The sequence below is a fragment of the Chionomys nivalis genome, chromosome 20, assembly GCF_950005125.1.
Source record: "Chionomys nivalis chromosome 20, mChiNiv1.1, whole genome shotgun sequence".
Classification (NCBI taxonomy): Eukaryota; Metazoa; Chordata; class Mammalia; order Rodentia; family Cricetidae; genus Chionomys; species Chionomys nivalis.
Genome location: NC_080105.1, coordinates 8,103,562 through 8,122,932, shown reverse-complemented (window position 1 = coordinate 8,122,932; position 19,371 = coordinate 8,103,562). Strand labels below are relative to the sequence as shown.

The following is a 19,371-nucleotide window of genomic DNA, read 5'->3' as shown; positions in this document are numbered from 1 at the left end:
TTTCTAAAACTCTTTACTTGTAAAAATGTGGGTATACAAAAAACCCAGGATAGCCAAAACAATCCTATATAATAAAGGATCGTCTGGAGGCATTACCATCCCTGACCTCAAACTCTATTACAGAGCCTCAGTATTGAAAACAGTTTGGTATTGGCATAAAAACAGAGAAGTCGACCAATGGAACCGAGTAGAAGACCCTGATTTTAACCCACAAACTTATGAACACCTAATTTTTGATAAAGGAGCTAAAAGTATTCAATGGAAAAAAGAGAGCATCTTCAACAAATGGTGCTGACAGAACTGGTTGTCAACGTGTAGAAGAATGAAAATAGATCCATATCTATCACCATGCACAAAACTCAAGTCCAAATGGATTAAAGACCTCAATATTAGTCTGAACACACTGAACCTGATAGAAGAAAAAGTTGGAAGTACTCTACAACATATGGGTACAGGAGATCACTTCCTACGTTTATCCCCAGCAGCACAGACATTAAGGGCAACATTGAATAAATGGGACCTCCTGAAACTGAGTAGCTTCTGTAAAGCAAAGGACACTGTCACTAAGACAAAAAGGCAACCCACTGACTGGGAGAAGATCTTCACCAACCCTGCAACAGACAAAGGTCTGATCACCAAAATATATAAAGAACTCAAGAAACTAAACTTTAAAATGCTAATGAACCCAATAAAAAAATGGGGCACTGATCTGAACAGAGAATTCTCAACAGAAGAAATTCAAATGGCCAAAAGACACCTAAGGTCATGCTCAACCTCCTTAGCGATAAGGGAAATGCAAATTAAAACAACTTTGAGATACCATCTTACACCTGTCAGAATGGCTAAAATCAAGAACACCAATGATAGCCTTTGCTGGAGAGGTTGTGGAGAAAGAGGCACACTCATTCATTGCTGGTGGGAATGCAAACTTGTGCAACCACTTTGGAAATCAGTGTGGCGATTTCTCAGGAAATTTGGGATCAACCTACCCCAAGATCCAGTAATACCACTATTGGGAATATACCCAAGAGATGCCACATCAAATGACAAAAGTATCTGTTCAACTATGTTCATAGCAGCATTGTTTGTAATAGCCAAAACCTGGAAACAACCTAGATGCCCTTCAATGGAGGAATGGATGAAGAAAGTGTGGAATATATACATATTAGAGTACTACTCAGCAGTAAAAAACAATGACTTCTCGAATTTTGCATGCAAATGGATGGAAATAGAAAACACTATCCTGAGTGAGGTATCCCAGACTCAAAAAGAGGAACATGGGATGTACTCACTCATAATCGGTTTCTAGCCATAAAATAAAAGACATTAAGCATATAATGTGTGATCCTATAGAAGCTAAATAAGAAAGTGAACCCAAAGAAAATCATATAGTCATCCGCATGGAGAGGGGGAAGTAGACAAGATTCCAGGGCAAAAACTGGGAACTTGCGGGTGAGGTGGCATGGGGCAAAGGGGAAATGGGATGAGAAATATGAGAAGGGGAGGATGGGAGGAGCTTGGAGGATTGGGATGGTTGGGATATAGGAAGGATGGATACGGGAGCAGCGAAGTATATATCCTATCTAAGGGAGCCATCTTAGGGTTGGCAAGAGACTTGACTCTTGAGGGGTTCGCAGGTGTCCAGGAATATGTCCCCAGCTGGTACCTTGGGCAACTAAGGAGAGGGAACCTGAAATGACCCTATCCTATACTGATGAATATCTTGCATATCACCTTAGAACCTTCATCTAGCGATGGATCGAGGTAGAGACAGAGTCTCAATTTGGAGCAACGGTCTGAGCTCTTAAGGTCCAAATGAGGAGCAGAAGGAGGGAGAACATGAGCAAAAAATCAGGACCACGAGGGATGCACCCACCCACTGTGACAGTGGAACTGATTTATTGGGAGCCCACCAAGGCCAGCTGGTCTGGGACTGAATAAGCATGGGTTGATTCCGGACTCTCTGAGCATGGCGGTCAATGAAGACTGATGAGAAGCCAAGGACAATGGCACTAGGTTTCGATCCTAATACATGAACTGGCTTTGTGGGAGCTTAGCCTGTTTGGACGCTCACCTTTCTGGACGTAGATAGAAGGACCTTGGTCTTCCCGCAGGGCAGGGAATTTGGACTGCTCTTCAGTAACGAGAGGGAGGGGGATTGGAGTGGGGGGAGGAGAAGAGGAGTGGGGATAGGGGGAGGGAAGTGGGGGGAGGGCAATATTTGGGAGGAGGGGAGGGAAATGGGAAATGGGGAGCAGGTGGAAATTTTAATTAAAAAAGAATAAAAATAAATAAATAAGTAAAAAAAAAATAAAAAAAAATAAAAAAATAAAAAAAATAAAAACAAAAAAAAAAATGTGGGTATAAGAACGGATGACAGACTATACATGCACAGCTGTTAATACTATTTTTCTTATTGCAGAAATAAAATGAAGTTATTCATGGTTTTGTTTCAGCATCCCCTATCCAGTTTCTTTACTACATGAAACATTAAGGATAACCAGGACGGCAAAGCTCTATTATTGATATTTTTCAGTATGGAATTCCAGCAATGAGAAGGCTCAATAGCACCCCTCATCACACCAGCGGCTTTGTTCTGGTAGGCTTTTCTGAATGGCCCCGACTGGAGATGGCTCTCCTTGTCGTCGTCTCCATCTTCTATATATTGACCCTCTTTGGTAATTCAGCTATTATCATTTTGTCTCGCCTTGATCCTAAACCCCATACCCCCATGTATTTCTTCCTGGCCAACCTTTCCTTTTTAGATCTCTGCTATACTACTTCTACTGTCCCCCAGATGCTGATAAATATACAGAGCCATAAGAGAAGCATCAGCTATGAGGGATGCATAGCACAACTGTTCATCTTCCTCATGTGTCCTTCTCTCCATCATGGCTTGTGATCGCTATGTGGCCATCTGCCAGCCTCGGCGTCACACAGTTGTCATGCACTCTCAGCTGTTGGCAGCAGTAGCCTGGGTAACTGGTTTCAGCAACTCCTTGGTGCAGACAGTCCTGACTTCTTTGTTGCCTCGTTGTGGGAAATACCAGATAGAGAATTTCTTCTGTGAGGTACCTGCCATGCTTCAGTTATCATGCGTTGACACCTGGGTCAATGAGATAGAGATGTATGCTGCTGTGGTTGTCATAAAAGTTATTCCACTTGGGTTAATTCTTTTCTCTTATGTCAATATTGTCAGAGCAGTCATAAGGATACAGTCTTCTGAAGGTCGGAAGAAGGCTTTTCACACTTGTGGGTCCCATCTTTTGGTGGTCGTAATGTGCTATGGCTCTGCCATCAGTGGATATGCATACATGGCACCTAACAGCAGCTCAGCAAAACTGAAGGGCAAGCTTTTGGCACTCTTCTATGGACTCATGACCCCAATGCTTAACCCTCTTATCTATACCTTGAGGAACAAGGATGTCAAGGCAGCAGTGAAGAAGATACTTAGAAGAGAACAAGAGCAAGGATAGAATTTAGCTTAGGTGAAAACAGGTCCTATTGAAATCCAGTCCTTTGTTCCAGACCAGACTTGCTAACAGCCATTATTCTTCTAATCAGAAAAACTATCCTGATTGTGACTACTTATTGTTTATATGAAATAGTCAATTAGTTCAAAAAAACAAAAAAATGATTAAGTAAATATTAAATTTTATTAGAAATGTTGTGTGGAAAATGAATAGAGGTAGCAACTTTTTAAAAGTGTAAAAACACATCTACATGAAATTTAGTCATTTTGTGCCATACACAAACAAAATGAAATATAATTTCCTACCTTCAATATTTTGCATGTTATAAAGATAAAGATAAAGTTTTATATCTAATCTTCCTTTAATCAGTATTTTGAGTTACCTCCCTGATAAATGAGTGGCTGTGGTAATGATCTGCACTGCTGTGGAAGACAGTAATAAGAAGAGGGCCCCATAAAATCCTTCTGACTGTGTTACTTTCCTCAGTCTTCCTCACAATGTATTTTTTATCTCATATTGCATTGTGTAATAGATTTGTTTCCATTGTGATTTCTCTGCATGTAAGGAACAGAGCATAACAGATTTTTTGGTTCCAGTTTTTGATAGTATACAGAAATTATCTATCATGCTAGGGAATTGCCATTACACTATTTGTTATTCAATAATATTGTGGTTTTTTATTAACTTAAGTCATTATCTTGCTTCCAATTTTTGAAGAAAGGATTTCATTTATTTTATGATGAACTTCTGAAAATTGTTATTATTTTTCATATAATATATTTTGACCATATTCTTTGCCTTCCCTCAACTCCTTTATCATCTCTAACTCCCTACCCACCCAACTTCATGGATTTTCTTCCTCTCAAAAAGAAAAAGAAAAGAGAAGCAACAAAAAACAAAAAGAATGAAAATCTAATAGAAAAAGTCAGTAAGACAAAAACAAAACAAAACAAAAGGTACACACACACACACACACACACACCATCAGCATGGAGTTTGTCTTGTGTTAAGTAACTTCTCCTAAGCATGAAGCCTGCCATACTCCTCTTCTCAGTGCTGAATTTTTTTCTAGTTTGAACCTTTGAAGGTCTTGTGCACGTTGTCATAGTCTTTCTGTCTGTCAGTCTTTCCTATTTGTAGTCCCTTGATTTTCTTCAGTTGTTTTATTGTTCTAGGTAAGAATTTAAGTCCTATATTGGATAGGTATGGAAATAGTAGACAATCTTGTCTTGTTTCATAGGAAATGTTTTGAGTTTCTCTCCATTTAGGTTGATGTTGGCTATGGGTTTACTATAAATTGTCTTTATTGTATTGAAGCATATCCCTTGTATCCCTAAGCTCTCTAGGACTTTTACCAAGAAAGGATGTTGGATTTTGTCAAAGGCCTTTTCAGCATCCAATGAGATGATTACATGGTTTTTGTCTTTTAGTCTGTTTATGTGGTGGATTATGTCTATTGATTTCTGCATGCTGAATCATGTTTGCATCACTGGAATGAAGCCAACTTGATTATATTGGATAAGCCTTTAATATGTTTTTTAATGTTATTTATTTTTCTCAGATCTCTCATGGTGTTGATGACTATGCTGATTGATTATAGCTTTGTCAGTTTAAGAGCAGAAAGCATACCAGCTCCTCCTACAAAGCTTCAGATGTCTTCTCAGTTCTCTTCATTAGTAAAAATCAGGCCGCTGGCCTCAATGGAGAGCTACTTCTAGGTCTCTAGCTGACAAAGGCACAGTTTACCTTGCTACCAGACTCTAAAAAGAGTATAATCTCACAAAACAGGTTGCAAAGTAACTTTTTGCTACTCCTTTGTGAGATATTTTGTTCATAGATTTGTTGGCTATTTATAGCTGTGGCAATGAGAACATTTTCTGTAGATTTAAATGCAGTATTTGCTGCATAAGAGTTTTCTTGCTTTTTACCCCACTTACGCCCTCTTTTTTTATTACTCTTTAAGCTATTCCCAAATAACTCTTTTTGTGGATCATTTGTAGTGTCTATGAACTGACATTACTACTTATGTGAACATACTCTCGCAGAGAATAGTACAATTGATGGTAAATGAGTGATCCACTATCACCATCCACCCATCTACACCCATCAACAGGATCTAGCATCCACCTGCAAACTATAGTCGCACAACAGCAGCGCAAATGTTATGAGAGTATCCAACCACTTTTTAAAATTGGATTATGGAATCACACCTAAAGGAACATAGAAATAAAATGACTCCCAATGGCAAATATAAAGAAAGAAAAGAAGCAAATTCCACCCACCAAGTACCTCTTTTCTACAGAAATTTTTATGTAGTCTGTCAACAGGCAATTTTGTGAGATTGTCTCTATGTAAATTTGACTATTAGAACAAAGAATGAATGATATCACCCTAAGGCCTCCTGGTTTGTGTGTGGTGGGTGGGGGATGGAGCAAGGTTACTCCCTTGTCTGTGCAGAAGTCACACTGCTGAAGTGTTTTGGGAAGGAATTCCATTTTGAAGGGAAAAGTCATGGCTTCACAAGGTTTTTACATATATGACAGTGATTTTTCTAAAATCCGGTTGCTCCATGTGGACATGGACGTATACACTTCCCGAGGATCTGCCTGTTGGTCTGTCATCTGTACATTCACTGTATATTGTGGACTCTGACAGACAATTCCAGCTCTAGGGAATCCAATAGTTCTCTTACTTCTTTGGTATCTGTATGCTTTGTGCACAAAGACACATGCATTAATAAAGTATGATAAATATTTTAAATTGTTTTATCAAAAACTAGAGAAAGTCATAAGCAAAGCCACTGAAAATGTCAAGTATTTGTGACTGAGCCCTCCATTTTGGTCTGCTGATCTATCATGCTTTCTGAATGCTGAATACTTCACACTGGCTCGATTCCTACATCTTTATAGTAATTTTAAATCAGAAATCAAGGTGTTGTAATTTTATTTGAAAACTGTTTATCTATTGAGATCTTGGTCCATTACCTTCCCTTTGATTTTACTTAATAATGTTGGCTGTGTAGCAATGTCTGGCTTCTTGGAATCAGACAGAAGCAGTGAACAGTGGGTAAACTCTATTGTAAATGTAATAAAAATACCCACAAGTTAACAATCTAACTTTAAACAGGACAGTTCCACAAAAAAATTACTTCAATCAATTTCAGTAATCAAGCTTAATTTTTAATGTTGTTAATGGGTTGTTTAATTTGATATTTGAGAGTTAATAAGACAAATTAAAGATAATTGGGGTGACTTTTAAATTTAGATTTAATGGCTTTAAGAAATACATTTTCTTCTTATTTTGTCCAATTTGAAATTTTATAAGCTCTTTTACCTCTGCTTAGACTAGTTAAAGAAAACCAAAAGAACATGCATTTTACATTATTTAAACATTTAAAGAATTTTACAAACTAACTAGAGAAGGCTGAATCTGAGAACCGAGGAATTCATAATCATTTTTTAGTTCTACAAATTTCTTGTCTTGTTTTGCCTGGAAGGGACTGGATTTCTAAGATCATGTTATTTAATAAAATCACCTAATATTCTGAATACAGTAATCACAGTTCAGAAATTATCATCTAATGTACATAACTTGATATGTAAAATTAATTTTTTTGTGAAAATCTCATTTAGCAAAAACACAGGATGAAAAAACCTCCACTAGGAGACCCACTGGAGCAGACCATTGAGGGAAAACAAAAACACGGGTGTATGGCTTAGACTAGGGCATTACCAGGAGACCTTGGTCCAAGGATATAGAAACTATGTTTCACAGGGTTTGCATGAACACACTACTAAAGAATGCCTCAAAGACTTTTAGCTAGCATTAAACACACTTTAGACAAAAGAGATCAATCAATAGAAATCTTTAATAATATAGAGCCAGAATTCTTAATTTAAAAAGTGACTATAAAAAGAGAAAATTGATTGCAGGAGTCTTGACAACAGCAACTGTTTTCAGTTTATTAGATAATGTGATTATCAGCATAGGACATCTCTGGGTACAATAATTAGGGGAGCGGTTTTATTGCTGGTAGCTCTCCAGAGAGGCCTGTGAGTTTGGTTATGGATAATCTGTGTCAGGGTGATCCTGGGTATTGCCTCTGGATAAGCACCTCCATATCACTGAAAACAGATCCATATTTCTACTTCGCAAGAATTTTCTCTCTGAGGCTGTTATCTTTTCTCACTAGCCTTTTCAAAGCTCCCTTCACATCTTTGTTTCTTAAAGTGTAAATGAGGGGGTTTAGAGTAGGAATAACCACAGTGTACAAAAGGGTGATGAATTTCCCCTGACTATGTGCATACGAACTATTAGGCTGGATATAGACAGCAGTGATTGTGCCATAAAATAGCACTACTACCAGCAGGTGCGATCCACAGGTTCCAAGAGCTTTACCCCAGGTTAGAGCTGACTTTAACCTCATCAGTACTTGGGCAATGTACCCATATGATACCAAGATGAGTGCCAGGGGAAGGAGGAGTAGCACCAAGGAAGCCATGAATAGCTGCACTTCGTTGCTACACAGGCCAGCTTGATCATGGCAGGAACTTCACAGATGAAGTGATAAATCCTGTGGTTCCCACAGCGAGGCAGGTGGAGGGTGATGGTGCCCTGAATCAGCGTGTTGCCCACTCCACTCAGCCATGCTATTCCTGCAAGAGCCTGGCAGAGCCGTGGGTGCATAACTGTGGCATAATGGAGTGGCCGGCAAACAGCAGCATAGCGATCAAATGCCATAACTGCGAGGAGGACACACTCAGTGGACCCCGGAGCCAGAGACACATAGAGTTGAATAGCACAACCTGTGGGAGTAATTGTCTTGGCTGGACCATGGAGGTTCCACAGCAGCTGAGGAACAATGCTGGTGGAAAAGCAGATATCAACAAAAGAGAGGTTGGTAAGAAAGTAGTACATGGGTGTTTGGAGCACGGAATCCAAACAGGAGACAAGGATGATGGCTGTGTTGCCTACCAGTGTCAGGAGGTAAGAGATTAGCACCACCACAAAGAGGAACTTTTCAAGTTGTGGCTGATCAGAGAAGCCCACCAGGATGAAATTGCCACCTGAGCTCTCGTTAACTGTCATCACTCTACCTATACAAAGGAGGGCGGCAAACACAGAAGCGCAGGTTAGATAAAACGGAAATGGAAAGGGATCAGAAATCCGCTAGAAGAACATGGATCCTAAAGACGGAAGATAGGATATGTTCTATATAGGAGACAGGTAGGAAAATGAGGGAGAGAAAGAGAGAGAGAGAGAGATTGAGATTCATGTTTCAATGGAAAGTCAAAGAATAAAGAGTTTACTGAGAATGAGAACTGTTAAAGGCACAGAGCTACACAAAGAACTACAAACAAGTAAGGGATAAGAGTAGAAGAAAGAGTCTTACCCAGGGAAAAGTGCACCAATTCATTAACCAATCCCAAGTGGTCAGTCCTGAAAACACATACAAGTAACATCTTACAGTTTGAGCGGGACATATGCATATATAGATATTCCTAAATGCATGTGTGCATGTAAAAATTATTGGAAAAGGCCATAAGTTTGAAAGAGAGCAAGGAGAGGGTTTGGAGGAAGAAAAACGAAGGGAGAAATGACATAATTATCAATCTCAAAAATAAAAGGAAAATGCTTTAAAAAGTTCAGAGCTAAAAAAACAGACCTTGTGAAAATTACTCAACAATCGATTGCTCAGTTTTTCCAAATTGTCTCATTTATTCTTTTAAGAAATTTACCCTCTTTTCTTCAAAAGCACTTATAAAATTACCCATGAAAGGTAGAAAGAGAGCTGTCAAATATATAAACAGGTTTTTGGTAGGTATCCCACTGTGACAGTAGGAAAAGTAACAAAGAAGCATTTGGAAAGAAAAAGTAAAAGGAAATGATACTGCACATCTCTTCCTGAAATGGGTATTTGTAAAATGCTGAGAAAAAAATTATACAACCATAGTGATTTAATGGTTTGTTAGACATAATACATGGGTTAGTTGTCTGCCAGTATTTTTCTTATAATATGAAAGCAGGCAGTCTTGAGTAGTTTAGCAGTCAATATAGAATGCTCTTGTTAGTTTTGAATAATTTTAGAGCCTTGAAAAATAATTTTACACTTGTGAGTTTTATTTTTATGTTACGGTAAGTAAGACTTAATTAGCCACCTTTGAACTTGTGTTTTATAACCTATTTTCCTTGTTATTGTAACTTCATAGTATAAAACAATAGAGAATATAAGCTCAATTGATTTATTGCTTTATTTAGATTTCCAAAACATTTCTTTGTGTACATACATTGTACACAGTACTGTGCTACATAATGTCATTTTCATACACGTGTATATTGTATATTAAGAGAAACCCCTTATTTTCCCATTTCATTTAGTTTTATCAAAGACTTTATATGAATATATTAGATAGGAAGCCTTATAGGGGAGCACTTATCTTTTGACTGTAATGCTTCATTATCATATTTCATAAAAATAATGTAAAATAGGATATTACTTAAAGTAAAATTAGTATTTATAAAAATGCCAGTTTCCCATACTATCATTTAATCAAGTTCTGCACAATTTCACCCTCCTTTCTCTTTTCAGAATGATACCTAATATAACAATGTTACTTCTCACTTAATCAAGTTTTAATTCCTTTATTCATTCAGTGTCTCCTAAGATTACTTTAGTCATGCTTATCAACTTCTACCTACCTGTAAGGGTCAATTTCCTGGGCATCCTTTTTGAAATCCTGAGGGGCTTTGTTTATAACCATGCAAATTTACACATGTGTCTATTTCAAAGAGCAGGGGGAAGGAAATGCTAAATGTGCAGAAATGCTTCTTTTAAATATCTAAAACAAACAAATATATTTAAACAATAGAATAGATGTTAACACACTTTTAGTAAGTTGCTGTCTTAACCATCTTATAAAATTGCTACTCTCCCATTTTTCCTCTCTTAACTAAGAAATGTTGTTTAACAATTAATCAGATAAAGGGTGTGATAAAATAGTATGTTTCTTAAATTATCTAATTCAAATTTAACATCGATGTTTATATTCATTTATCTGTTATTATTCATATTTAATGAAAAAGCTAAGTATTTTTCCCTAACTGTATGCACTTCACATTGATCATTCAAGGTACTTGACTGTCCTTAGGAATTGTGTGAAACAATAATTTTGAAACCATATTTTAACATTATAATGCTATAAAATAAGTTTTTCCAGAAATGTTAGTGTTTTTGTAAAGGTAGCTGCTATATATTGTATTTTCAAGCTTCTTTACTGATATAGCCATGATTTCTTAATGGATTGATGTAACTCAGTCTTGTTGAGGAAATAAAAGACATGAACATCTTAATTTACTTCTGTTTTAAATGTAAGTATTTAATATAAAAGCAATGCTTTTAGTTCTCTATAATTTTTCAGAAAATACAGTGATTCATAATCAAGGAAACACGAATAGTTGCCATGTATACACAAAAAACAGAGAGGCATAAACTGTCTCCTCGGCAGCACATGTATGTCCAACACTATTGCCATGTTATGAAGGAGTTCATATTTTAAAGAATCTAAGTCATAAGGAAATTCTGTCAAATGGAGAAATTATCTTTCTTTGTTATGCTATCTTTGCTTTTTCTATTTCTGAACATATATTCTACAAACTTAAGGTAACTGTAAAATATAAATTATTTAAGTCTAAGTTTATAGTGAAATTTAATTTACTATGTTATTAAAAATTTTTTAAACTGCTCAGAATTCCAAAATACATATAAATAATTAGCCGAGCCACTTAAAGAAGACTGACTTGGCAGTTGATGAAAACATTACTTTCTTAGCTACAGTTTGTATAATGGTGAGACGAGGAGATGAAGAACAGGTGGTTATTATTTCCTCACCTCTGAAAGTTTTGTCCCCTCATCCTTCCAATTACATTCATAGGCTGAAAAGATGTTGCTTTTCATAAACACAAGACTCTGAAAATGAATCTTTGAATCCAAGCCCAAATATCAGATGTGAGTGCTTTGGCCAGAGCTAGGGGATGTTGAAGTGTATCACTGCAGCAGGAAATGATGCCAGCCCAAACTGGGATCTGGGGATCCCTATATTCCTAAAAGGGCAATTATCATCTGACACAAGAGTGACCAAGAACAAAATCTTCTGGGATACTGTATTGTAGTCACTGCTTCTTCACAGGTAAGTCTTTAATATGAGATGTTTCCAGGCTGTCAGGTCACATGCTGGACTTAGATTATGAAGAAAGTGAGAATAGATTTCTTACTCTGAGCAAGTCTCAAGATTAGATAACTAATTCTCATGGAATCATCTCTCTTATTGACATGATTAGTAGTCTCTGTATAATCAGAACATAAAGCTTCGAATAAAGGTGAATATATGACATGGCAACCATTGTCCTAGGAATGAATTTTAATATGTGGATTCTGTTGAGGAGAAACATGAGTAGTTATTTTGACAGTTTTATCCATATTCTTTAATTTTATAAAAAGGTTCTGTGGTCTCACATATAAACTTCTTAAAAATTCACAAAGTTCATTGGAACTTCATTCAAAAACATAAAGCAAAGCACATGCACTATAGTTGCTTGAGCCTACTTTGTTCCAAATCATTTGCCTGCAACCATTTCATTGAGTGATCTTGAGTAATACATCTTAAGAACTTATATAAAACAGATAGTAAGACAAGTGTAGAGAGACGTCATCACAGAAACCTGCATTCAAAAATGGAGAGGGCACCGTCTTATTGACATTAGTCATAAATCAATGCTAATAAGCAAAGGTCTCATGAAGAACATAGACACCAACACATATAATCCTTCTTTGTGATAACTTTTAGAAGATCCTAAAAATAATACTTAATTCATTTGATGTCATACCTGAAAACAGGCATATACATTGGGGAAGAGATATATAGGTTATGTCCATTCCATACACAAAAGTATCTGTCATGTTGAGATAGATTTAAGGAATATACCTCTCTCTATGCCTCTAGAGCAGAAATAAAACATCATCAGATCACTCTTTGATAGAGTCTAAGTTGGCAGTAATATTTTAATGCAAACTTTCTTTTAAATAAGCTATTAAGCATTGGGAAATTTTGACTCATTAATTAATTGATACTAGATAAGCTCCTGGTGCCCTGGGTTTCTTGAGTGAAAAACTATGGTGGCTAGTTTTATGTCAACTTGATACAAGCTACAGTTATGAAGAAGGAACCTCAACTGAGAAAAATATACCCACCATGTTAGCCTGCAAAAAGCAAAACACAAAACAAAACAAAACAAAAAACCCTGTTGCTCATTTTCTTGTTTAGTAATTAAGGTAGGAGGATCTAGGGCATTGTGGGTGGTGTCACCCCTTGATTGGTGGTGCTCTATCTAAGGAAACAGGCTGAGCAAATAATAATCAAACAAGCTAGTAAGAAACACTTCTCTATGACCACTGTATTAATTTTGGCTTCCAGGTTTCTGCTCAGAATTCCTTCCCGGACTTCCCTGGATGATGAGTTGACTAAAAATTTTAAGTTTAAATACTTCCCCCTTGGCTGAGGAGTTCCATCTGGATGGGTGAGTGTGTGCTATCCAGGGGCAGACTGTCCTGGAAGAGAGCACAAACCCCCTCCCCCAGCTCGTGCTGCAGGGCCCCTTTTCTTACACATGATCCAGCCCACCAGCTCCCCCGCCCAAGCTTGCCCTGCTGACTGCTAAGTCCTCTGCTCAAGAACAATTTTCCAGCTCCTATACTAAGGCTACCCACGCAGAGCGGTGAGTGCCTGCCTACCAGGCAGGCCTCAAGTTCCCTCGCAAGGGAGCAAGGGCACCTTCAACTCGGGCTGCAGGGTCTTCTGTGCCCTTCTGGACCCCGCCCTGCCTGCCACATTCTTCCTTTTGTCCCGGGCTCATTGGGCTACCAGGTGTCCCTGTTTAGGTGCTGAGCAGTTCCATCTGGACGGGTGAGTGTGTGCTATCCAGGGGCGGACTGTTCCAGAAGAGAGCACAAACCCCAATCCCCCAGCTCCTGCTGCAGGGCTTTCTTTCCTACACATGACCACCCCCCCAAGCCTGCCTTGTCTGCAAGGTCCTTTGCTGAGGAACAGCTTCCTGCTCCTACACTAAGGCTACCCACTCAGTCTTTGTTGAATTCAATGAAAACGAAGACTCAACATACTCAAACCTATGGGACACTATGAAAGCAATCCTAAGAGGAAAGTTCATAGCCCTAAGTGCCCACTTAAAGAAAACGGAAAAAGCACACATTGGAGACTTAATAGCCCACCTGAAAGCTCTAGAAAAAAAGAAGCAGACTCATCTAGGAGGAATAGAAGACTGGAAATAATTAAACTGAGGGCTGAAATCAACTAAATAGAAACACAGAAAACAATCCAAAGAATCAATGAAACAAAAAGCTGGTTCTTGGAGAAAATCAACAAGATTGATAAACCTCTATCTAAACTAATCAAAGGGTGGAGAGAGAATACGCAAATTAACAAGATCAGAAACGAAAAGGGAGACATAACTACAGAGAGGAAATTAAGAAAATCATTAGATCTTACTACAAAAGCCTGTATGCCACAAAATTGGAAAATGTAAAAGAAATGGACACTTTTTTAGATAAGTACCACATACCAAAGTTAAACCAGGACGAGGTGAACAATTTAAATAGACCTGTTAGTTGCGAAGAATTAGAAGTTGTTATAAAAAACCTCCCTACCAAAAAAAGCCCAGGTCCAGACGGCTTCAATGCAGAATTCTATCACAACTTCCAAGAAGACCTAATACCTATACTCCTTAATGTATTTCACAATGTTGAAACAGAGAAATCATTGCCAAATTCTTTTTATGAAGCTGCAGTTACTCTGATACCAAAACCACACAAAGACCCAACCAAGAAAGAGAACTACAGGCCAATCTCACTTATGAACATCGATGTGAAAATCCTCAATAAAATACTGGCAAACCAAATCCAAGAACACATTAGAAAAATTATCCTTTATGATCAAGTAGGCTTCATCCCAGGAATGCAGAGCTGGTTCAACATACGTAAATCTATCAATATAATCCATCATATAAATAAACTGAAAGAAAAAAACATATGATCGTTTCATTAGATGCTGAAAAAGCATTTGACAAAATTCAACATCCCTTTATGATAAAGGTCTTAGAGAGATTAGGGATACAAGGGTCATATCTAATCATAATAAAAGCTATTTATAGCAAACCGACAGCAAACATCAAATTAAATGGAGTGAAACTCAAAGCCATCCCACTAAAATCAGGAACACGACACGGCTGTCCACTCTCTCCATACCTCTTCAATATAGTGCTTGAAGTTCTAGCGATAGTAATGAGACAATATAAGGGGATCAAAGGAATTCAAATTGGAAAGGAAGAAGTTAAACTTTCATTATTTGCATATGATGATAGTGTACATAAGTGACCCAAAAACTCCAGAAAAGAACTCCTACAGCTGATAAACACCTTTAGTAGCATGGCAGAATACAAGATCAATTCCAAAAAATCAGTTGCCCTCCTATACACAAAGGATAAGGAAGCAGAGAGGGAAATCAGAGAATCATTACCTTTCACAATAGCCACAAATAGCATAAAATATCTTGGGGTTACTCTGACCAAGGATGTGAAAGATCTATTTGACAAGAACCTTAAGACATTGAAGAAAGAAACTGAAGAGGATACCAGAAAATGAAAGGATCTCCCTTGCTCTTGGATTGGAATGATCAACATAGTAAAAATGGCAATTCTCCCAAGGGCAATTTATAGATAAAATGCAATCCCCATTATTTTCCCATCAAAATTCTTCACAGATCTTGAGAGGACATTAATCAACTTTATATGGAAAAACAAAAAACTCAGGATATCCAAAACAATCTTATACAATAAAGGAACTTCGGGAGGCATTACCATCCCTGACTTCAAACTCTATTACAGAGATTCAGTATTGATAACAGCTTGGTATTGGCATAAAAACAGAGAAGTCGATCAATGGAATAGAGTAGAAGACCCGATTTTAACCCACAAACCTATGAACACCTGATTTTTGATAAAGGTGCTAAAAGTATTCAATGGAAGAAAGAAGGCATCTCCAACAAATGGTGCTGGCAGAACTGATTGTCAACCTGTAGAAGAATGAAAATAGATCCATATCTATCACCATGCACAAAACACAAGTCCAAATGGATTAAAGACCTCAATATCAGTCTGAACACACTGAACCTGATAGAAGAAAAAGTGGGAAGTACTCTACAACATATGGGTAGAGGAGATCACTTCCTACGTACATCCCCATCAGCACAGACATTAAGCACAACATTGAATAAGTGGGACCTCCTGAAACTGAGAAGCTTCTGTAAAGCAAAGGACACTGTCACTAAGACAAAAAGGCAACCCACCGAGTGGGAGAAGATCTTCACCAACTCTGCAACAAACAAAGTTCTGATCTTCCAAATATATAAAGAACTCAAGAAACTAGACTTTAAAATGCTAATTAACCCAATTAAAAATGGGACACTGAACTGAACAGAGAATTCTCAACAGAAGAAATTCAAATGGCCAAAAGACACTTAAGGTCATGCTCAACCTCCTTAGTGATAAGGGAATTTCAAATTAAAACAACTTTGAGATACCATCTTACACCTGTCAGAATGGCTAAAATCTAAAACACCAATGATAGCCTTTGCTGGAGAGGTTGTGGAGTAAGGAGCACACTCATCCATTGCTGGTGGGAATGCAAACTTGTGCAACCACTTTGGAATTCAGTGTGGCGATTTCTCAGGAAATTTGGGATCAACCTACCCAAAGATCCAGTAATACCACTCTTGGGAATATACCCAAGAGATACCCTATTATATGACAAAAGTATTTTTTCAACAATGTTCATAGCAGCATTGTTTGTAATAGCCAGAACCTGGAAACAACCTAGATGCCCTTCAATGGAGGAATGGATGAAGAAAGTGTAGAATATATACATATTAGAGTACTACTCAGCGGTAAAAAACAATGACTTCTCGAATTTTGCATGGAAAAAGATGGAAATAGAAAACACTATCCTGAGTGAGGTAATCCAGACCCAAAAAGAAGAACATGGGATGTACTCACTCATAATTGTTTTCTAGCCATAAATAAAGGACAGTGAACATATAATTTGTTATCCTAGAGAAGCTAAATAAGGAAGTGAACCCAAAGAAAATCGTATAGTCATCTGCCTGGATAGGGGAAGTAAACAAGATTGCCGGGCAAAAACTGGGAACTTGAGGGTGAGGTGGCATGGGGCTAAGGGGAAATGGGGTAGAAACGTGAGAAGGGGAGGATGGGAGTAGCTTGGGGGATTGGGATGGTTGGAATATAGGAAGGGTGGATACAGGAGCAGCGAAATATATATCCTAACTAAGGGAGCCATCTTAGGATTGGCAAGAGACTTGACTCTAGAGGGGCTCGCAGGTGTCCAGGGAGATGTCCCCAGCTGGTACCTTGGGTAACTGAGGAGAGGGAACGTGAAATGACCTTATCCTATACTGATGAATATCTTTCATATCACCTTAGAACCTTCATCTGGCGATAGATCGAGATAGAGACAGAGACTCAATTTGGAGCAACGGTCTGAGCTCTTAAGGTCCAAATGAGGAGCAGAAGGAGGGAGAACATGAGCAAGGAAGTCGGGACCACGAGGGGTCACCCACCCACTGTGACAGTGGAACTGCTCTATTGGGAGCCCACCAAGGCCAGCTAGACTGGGACTGAATAAGCATGGGTTGAAACTGGACTCTGTGAACATGGCAGACAATGAAGGCTGATGAGAAGCCAAGGACAATGGCACTAGGTTTTGATCCGAATACATGAACTGGCTTTGTGGGAGCTTAGCCTGTTTGGAAGCTCACCTTCCTGGACCTAGATAGAAGAGGGAGGACCTTGGTCTTCCCTCAGGGCACGGAATTTGGACTGCTCTTCAGTATCGAGAGGGAGGGGGAATGGAGTGGGAGGAGGAGAAGAGGAGTGGGGATAGGGGGAGGGGAGTGGGGGAAGGGGGAAGGGGGAAATGGGAAATGGGGAGCAGGTAGAAATTTTAATTAAAAAAGAATAAAAATAAATAATTAAAAAATTATAATAAATCATATAAATATTTAAAATATTAAAAAAATAACAATGCATGAAAAAAGACACAGTTGAAGGAGAACTGGGATGTGTGGTATATAGGAGAGTTGGAGGTACGAAAGTAAAGGTACAAATATTATAATTTGTAGGGAGTCAAAAGGTTCACATGTTCACAGATAGAACTGGGGAAACTAGGAATGTTAATCACACAAAATTGTCAATCCAATGAATATTTGTATACTCTGTTTTCTATTCTGACAGGTGGGCTGGTAGTGGATAATAGCCAACACATATTTTCCTTGTGTTATCTGTGGCCAGGCCATACTAAACTCCCAGAAGCAACAGTGGACATACTTAATATTCAAAGTGTCAAAATACAGTCAAAATGGTTCATACTGATTCATGCCTTGGGAAACTGTGAGAGAGTCTCAGGAAGAAAAAAAAAGAGGTATTTTAGCTCAAGTTTTGCTTTTTTTTTTGTTTTGTGGCATGTTCTTGTATGTCACTTTTGTGTTTCTTTCAATAAATGCTTGTATTCAATTTATAAGACATTATTATTGTCTTGAACATAGCTATGGACCCAATCTGGTTAAAGGATGGGCTGAATGTTGTCCTCGCTGTATCTACAATCTTGAGACAACCCAGGGTCAAATTCTAAAAGATTTAGTCATGTTTCTTTTACAAATATGGGTTCTCTTGTATTTGGGGCATAGGTATTCAGGACTGAGATTTCACCTTGATGAATTGGTCCTGTTATGAGAATAAAATGTCCTCCTCCATCTCTTCTGATTGGTATTAGTTTGAAATCTATTTTGTTAGATATTGGTGGAGGTATACCAGCTTGTTTCTTAGGTGCACTTGATTGGAAAATCTTTTCCCAAACCTTTACACTGAGGTAATGTCTGTCTTTGACGTCGAAGTGTGTTTCTTGTATACAGATGTATGGATCTTGCTTTCATATACATTTTCTTAGCTTAGGTCTTTGCACGGGTGAATTGAGTCCACTGATATTAAGAGATATTAATGAAGAGTGTCTGTAAATTACTGTTATTTTTCTTTTCTTTTTCTTTTTTTAAAAACAACTTTGAGATACCATCTTACACCTGTCAGAATGGCTAAAATCTAAAACACCAATGATAGCCTTTGCTGGAGAGGTTGTGGAGAAAGGGGCACACTCATTCATTGCTGGTGGGAATGCAAACTTGTGCAACCACTTTGGAAATCAGTGTGGCGATTTCTCAGGAAATTTGGGATCAACCTACCCCAAGATCCAGTAATACCACTATTGGGAATATACCCAAGAGATGCCCCATCAAATGACAAAAGTATCTGTTCAACTATGTTCATAGCAGCATTGTTTGTAATAGCCAGAACCTGGAAACAACCTAGATGCCCTTCAATGGAGGAATGGGTGAAGAAAGTGTGGAATATATACATATTAGAGTACTACTCAGCGGTAAAAAACAATGACTTCTCGAATTTTGCGTGCAAATGGATGGAAATAGAAAACACTATCCTGAGTGAGGTATCCCAGACCCAAAAAGAGGAACATGGGATGTACTCACTCATAATCGGTTTCTAGCCATAAATAAAGGACAGTGAACATATAATTTGTGATCCTAGAGAAGCTAAATAAGAAAGTGAACCCAAAGAAAATCGTATACTCATCTGCCTGGAGAGGGGAAATAGACAAGATTGCCGGGCAAAAACTGGGAACTTGCGGGTGAGGTGGCAAGGAGCAAAGGGGAAATGGGATGAGAAACATGAGAAGGGGAGGATGGGAGGA

The 19,371-nt window shown here is 38.1% G+C and overlaps 2 pseudogenes; one reads left to right on the top strand and one right to left on the bottom strand.

Moving 5' to 3' along the window:
* Positions 1–2,551: 2,551 nt before the first annotated feature.
* LOC130863140 (putative olfactory receptor 2B8) lies at positions 2,552–3,476 on the top strand (annotated as a pseudogene).
* A 4,141-nt stretch (positions 3,477–7,617) lies between these two features.
* On the bottom strand, positions 7,618–8,561 carry LOC130862924 (olfactory receptor 2G3-like; annotated as a pseudogene).
* Between the last annotated feature and the right edge of the window lie 10,810 nt (positions 8,562–19,371).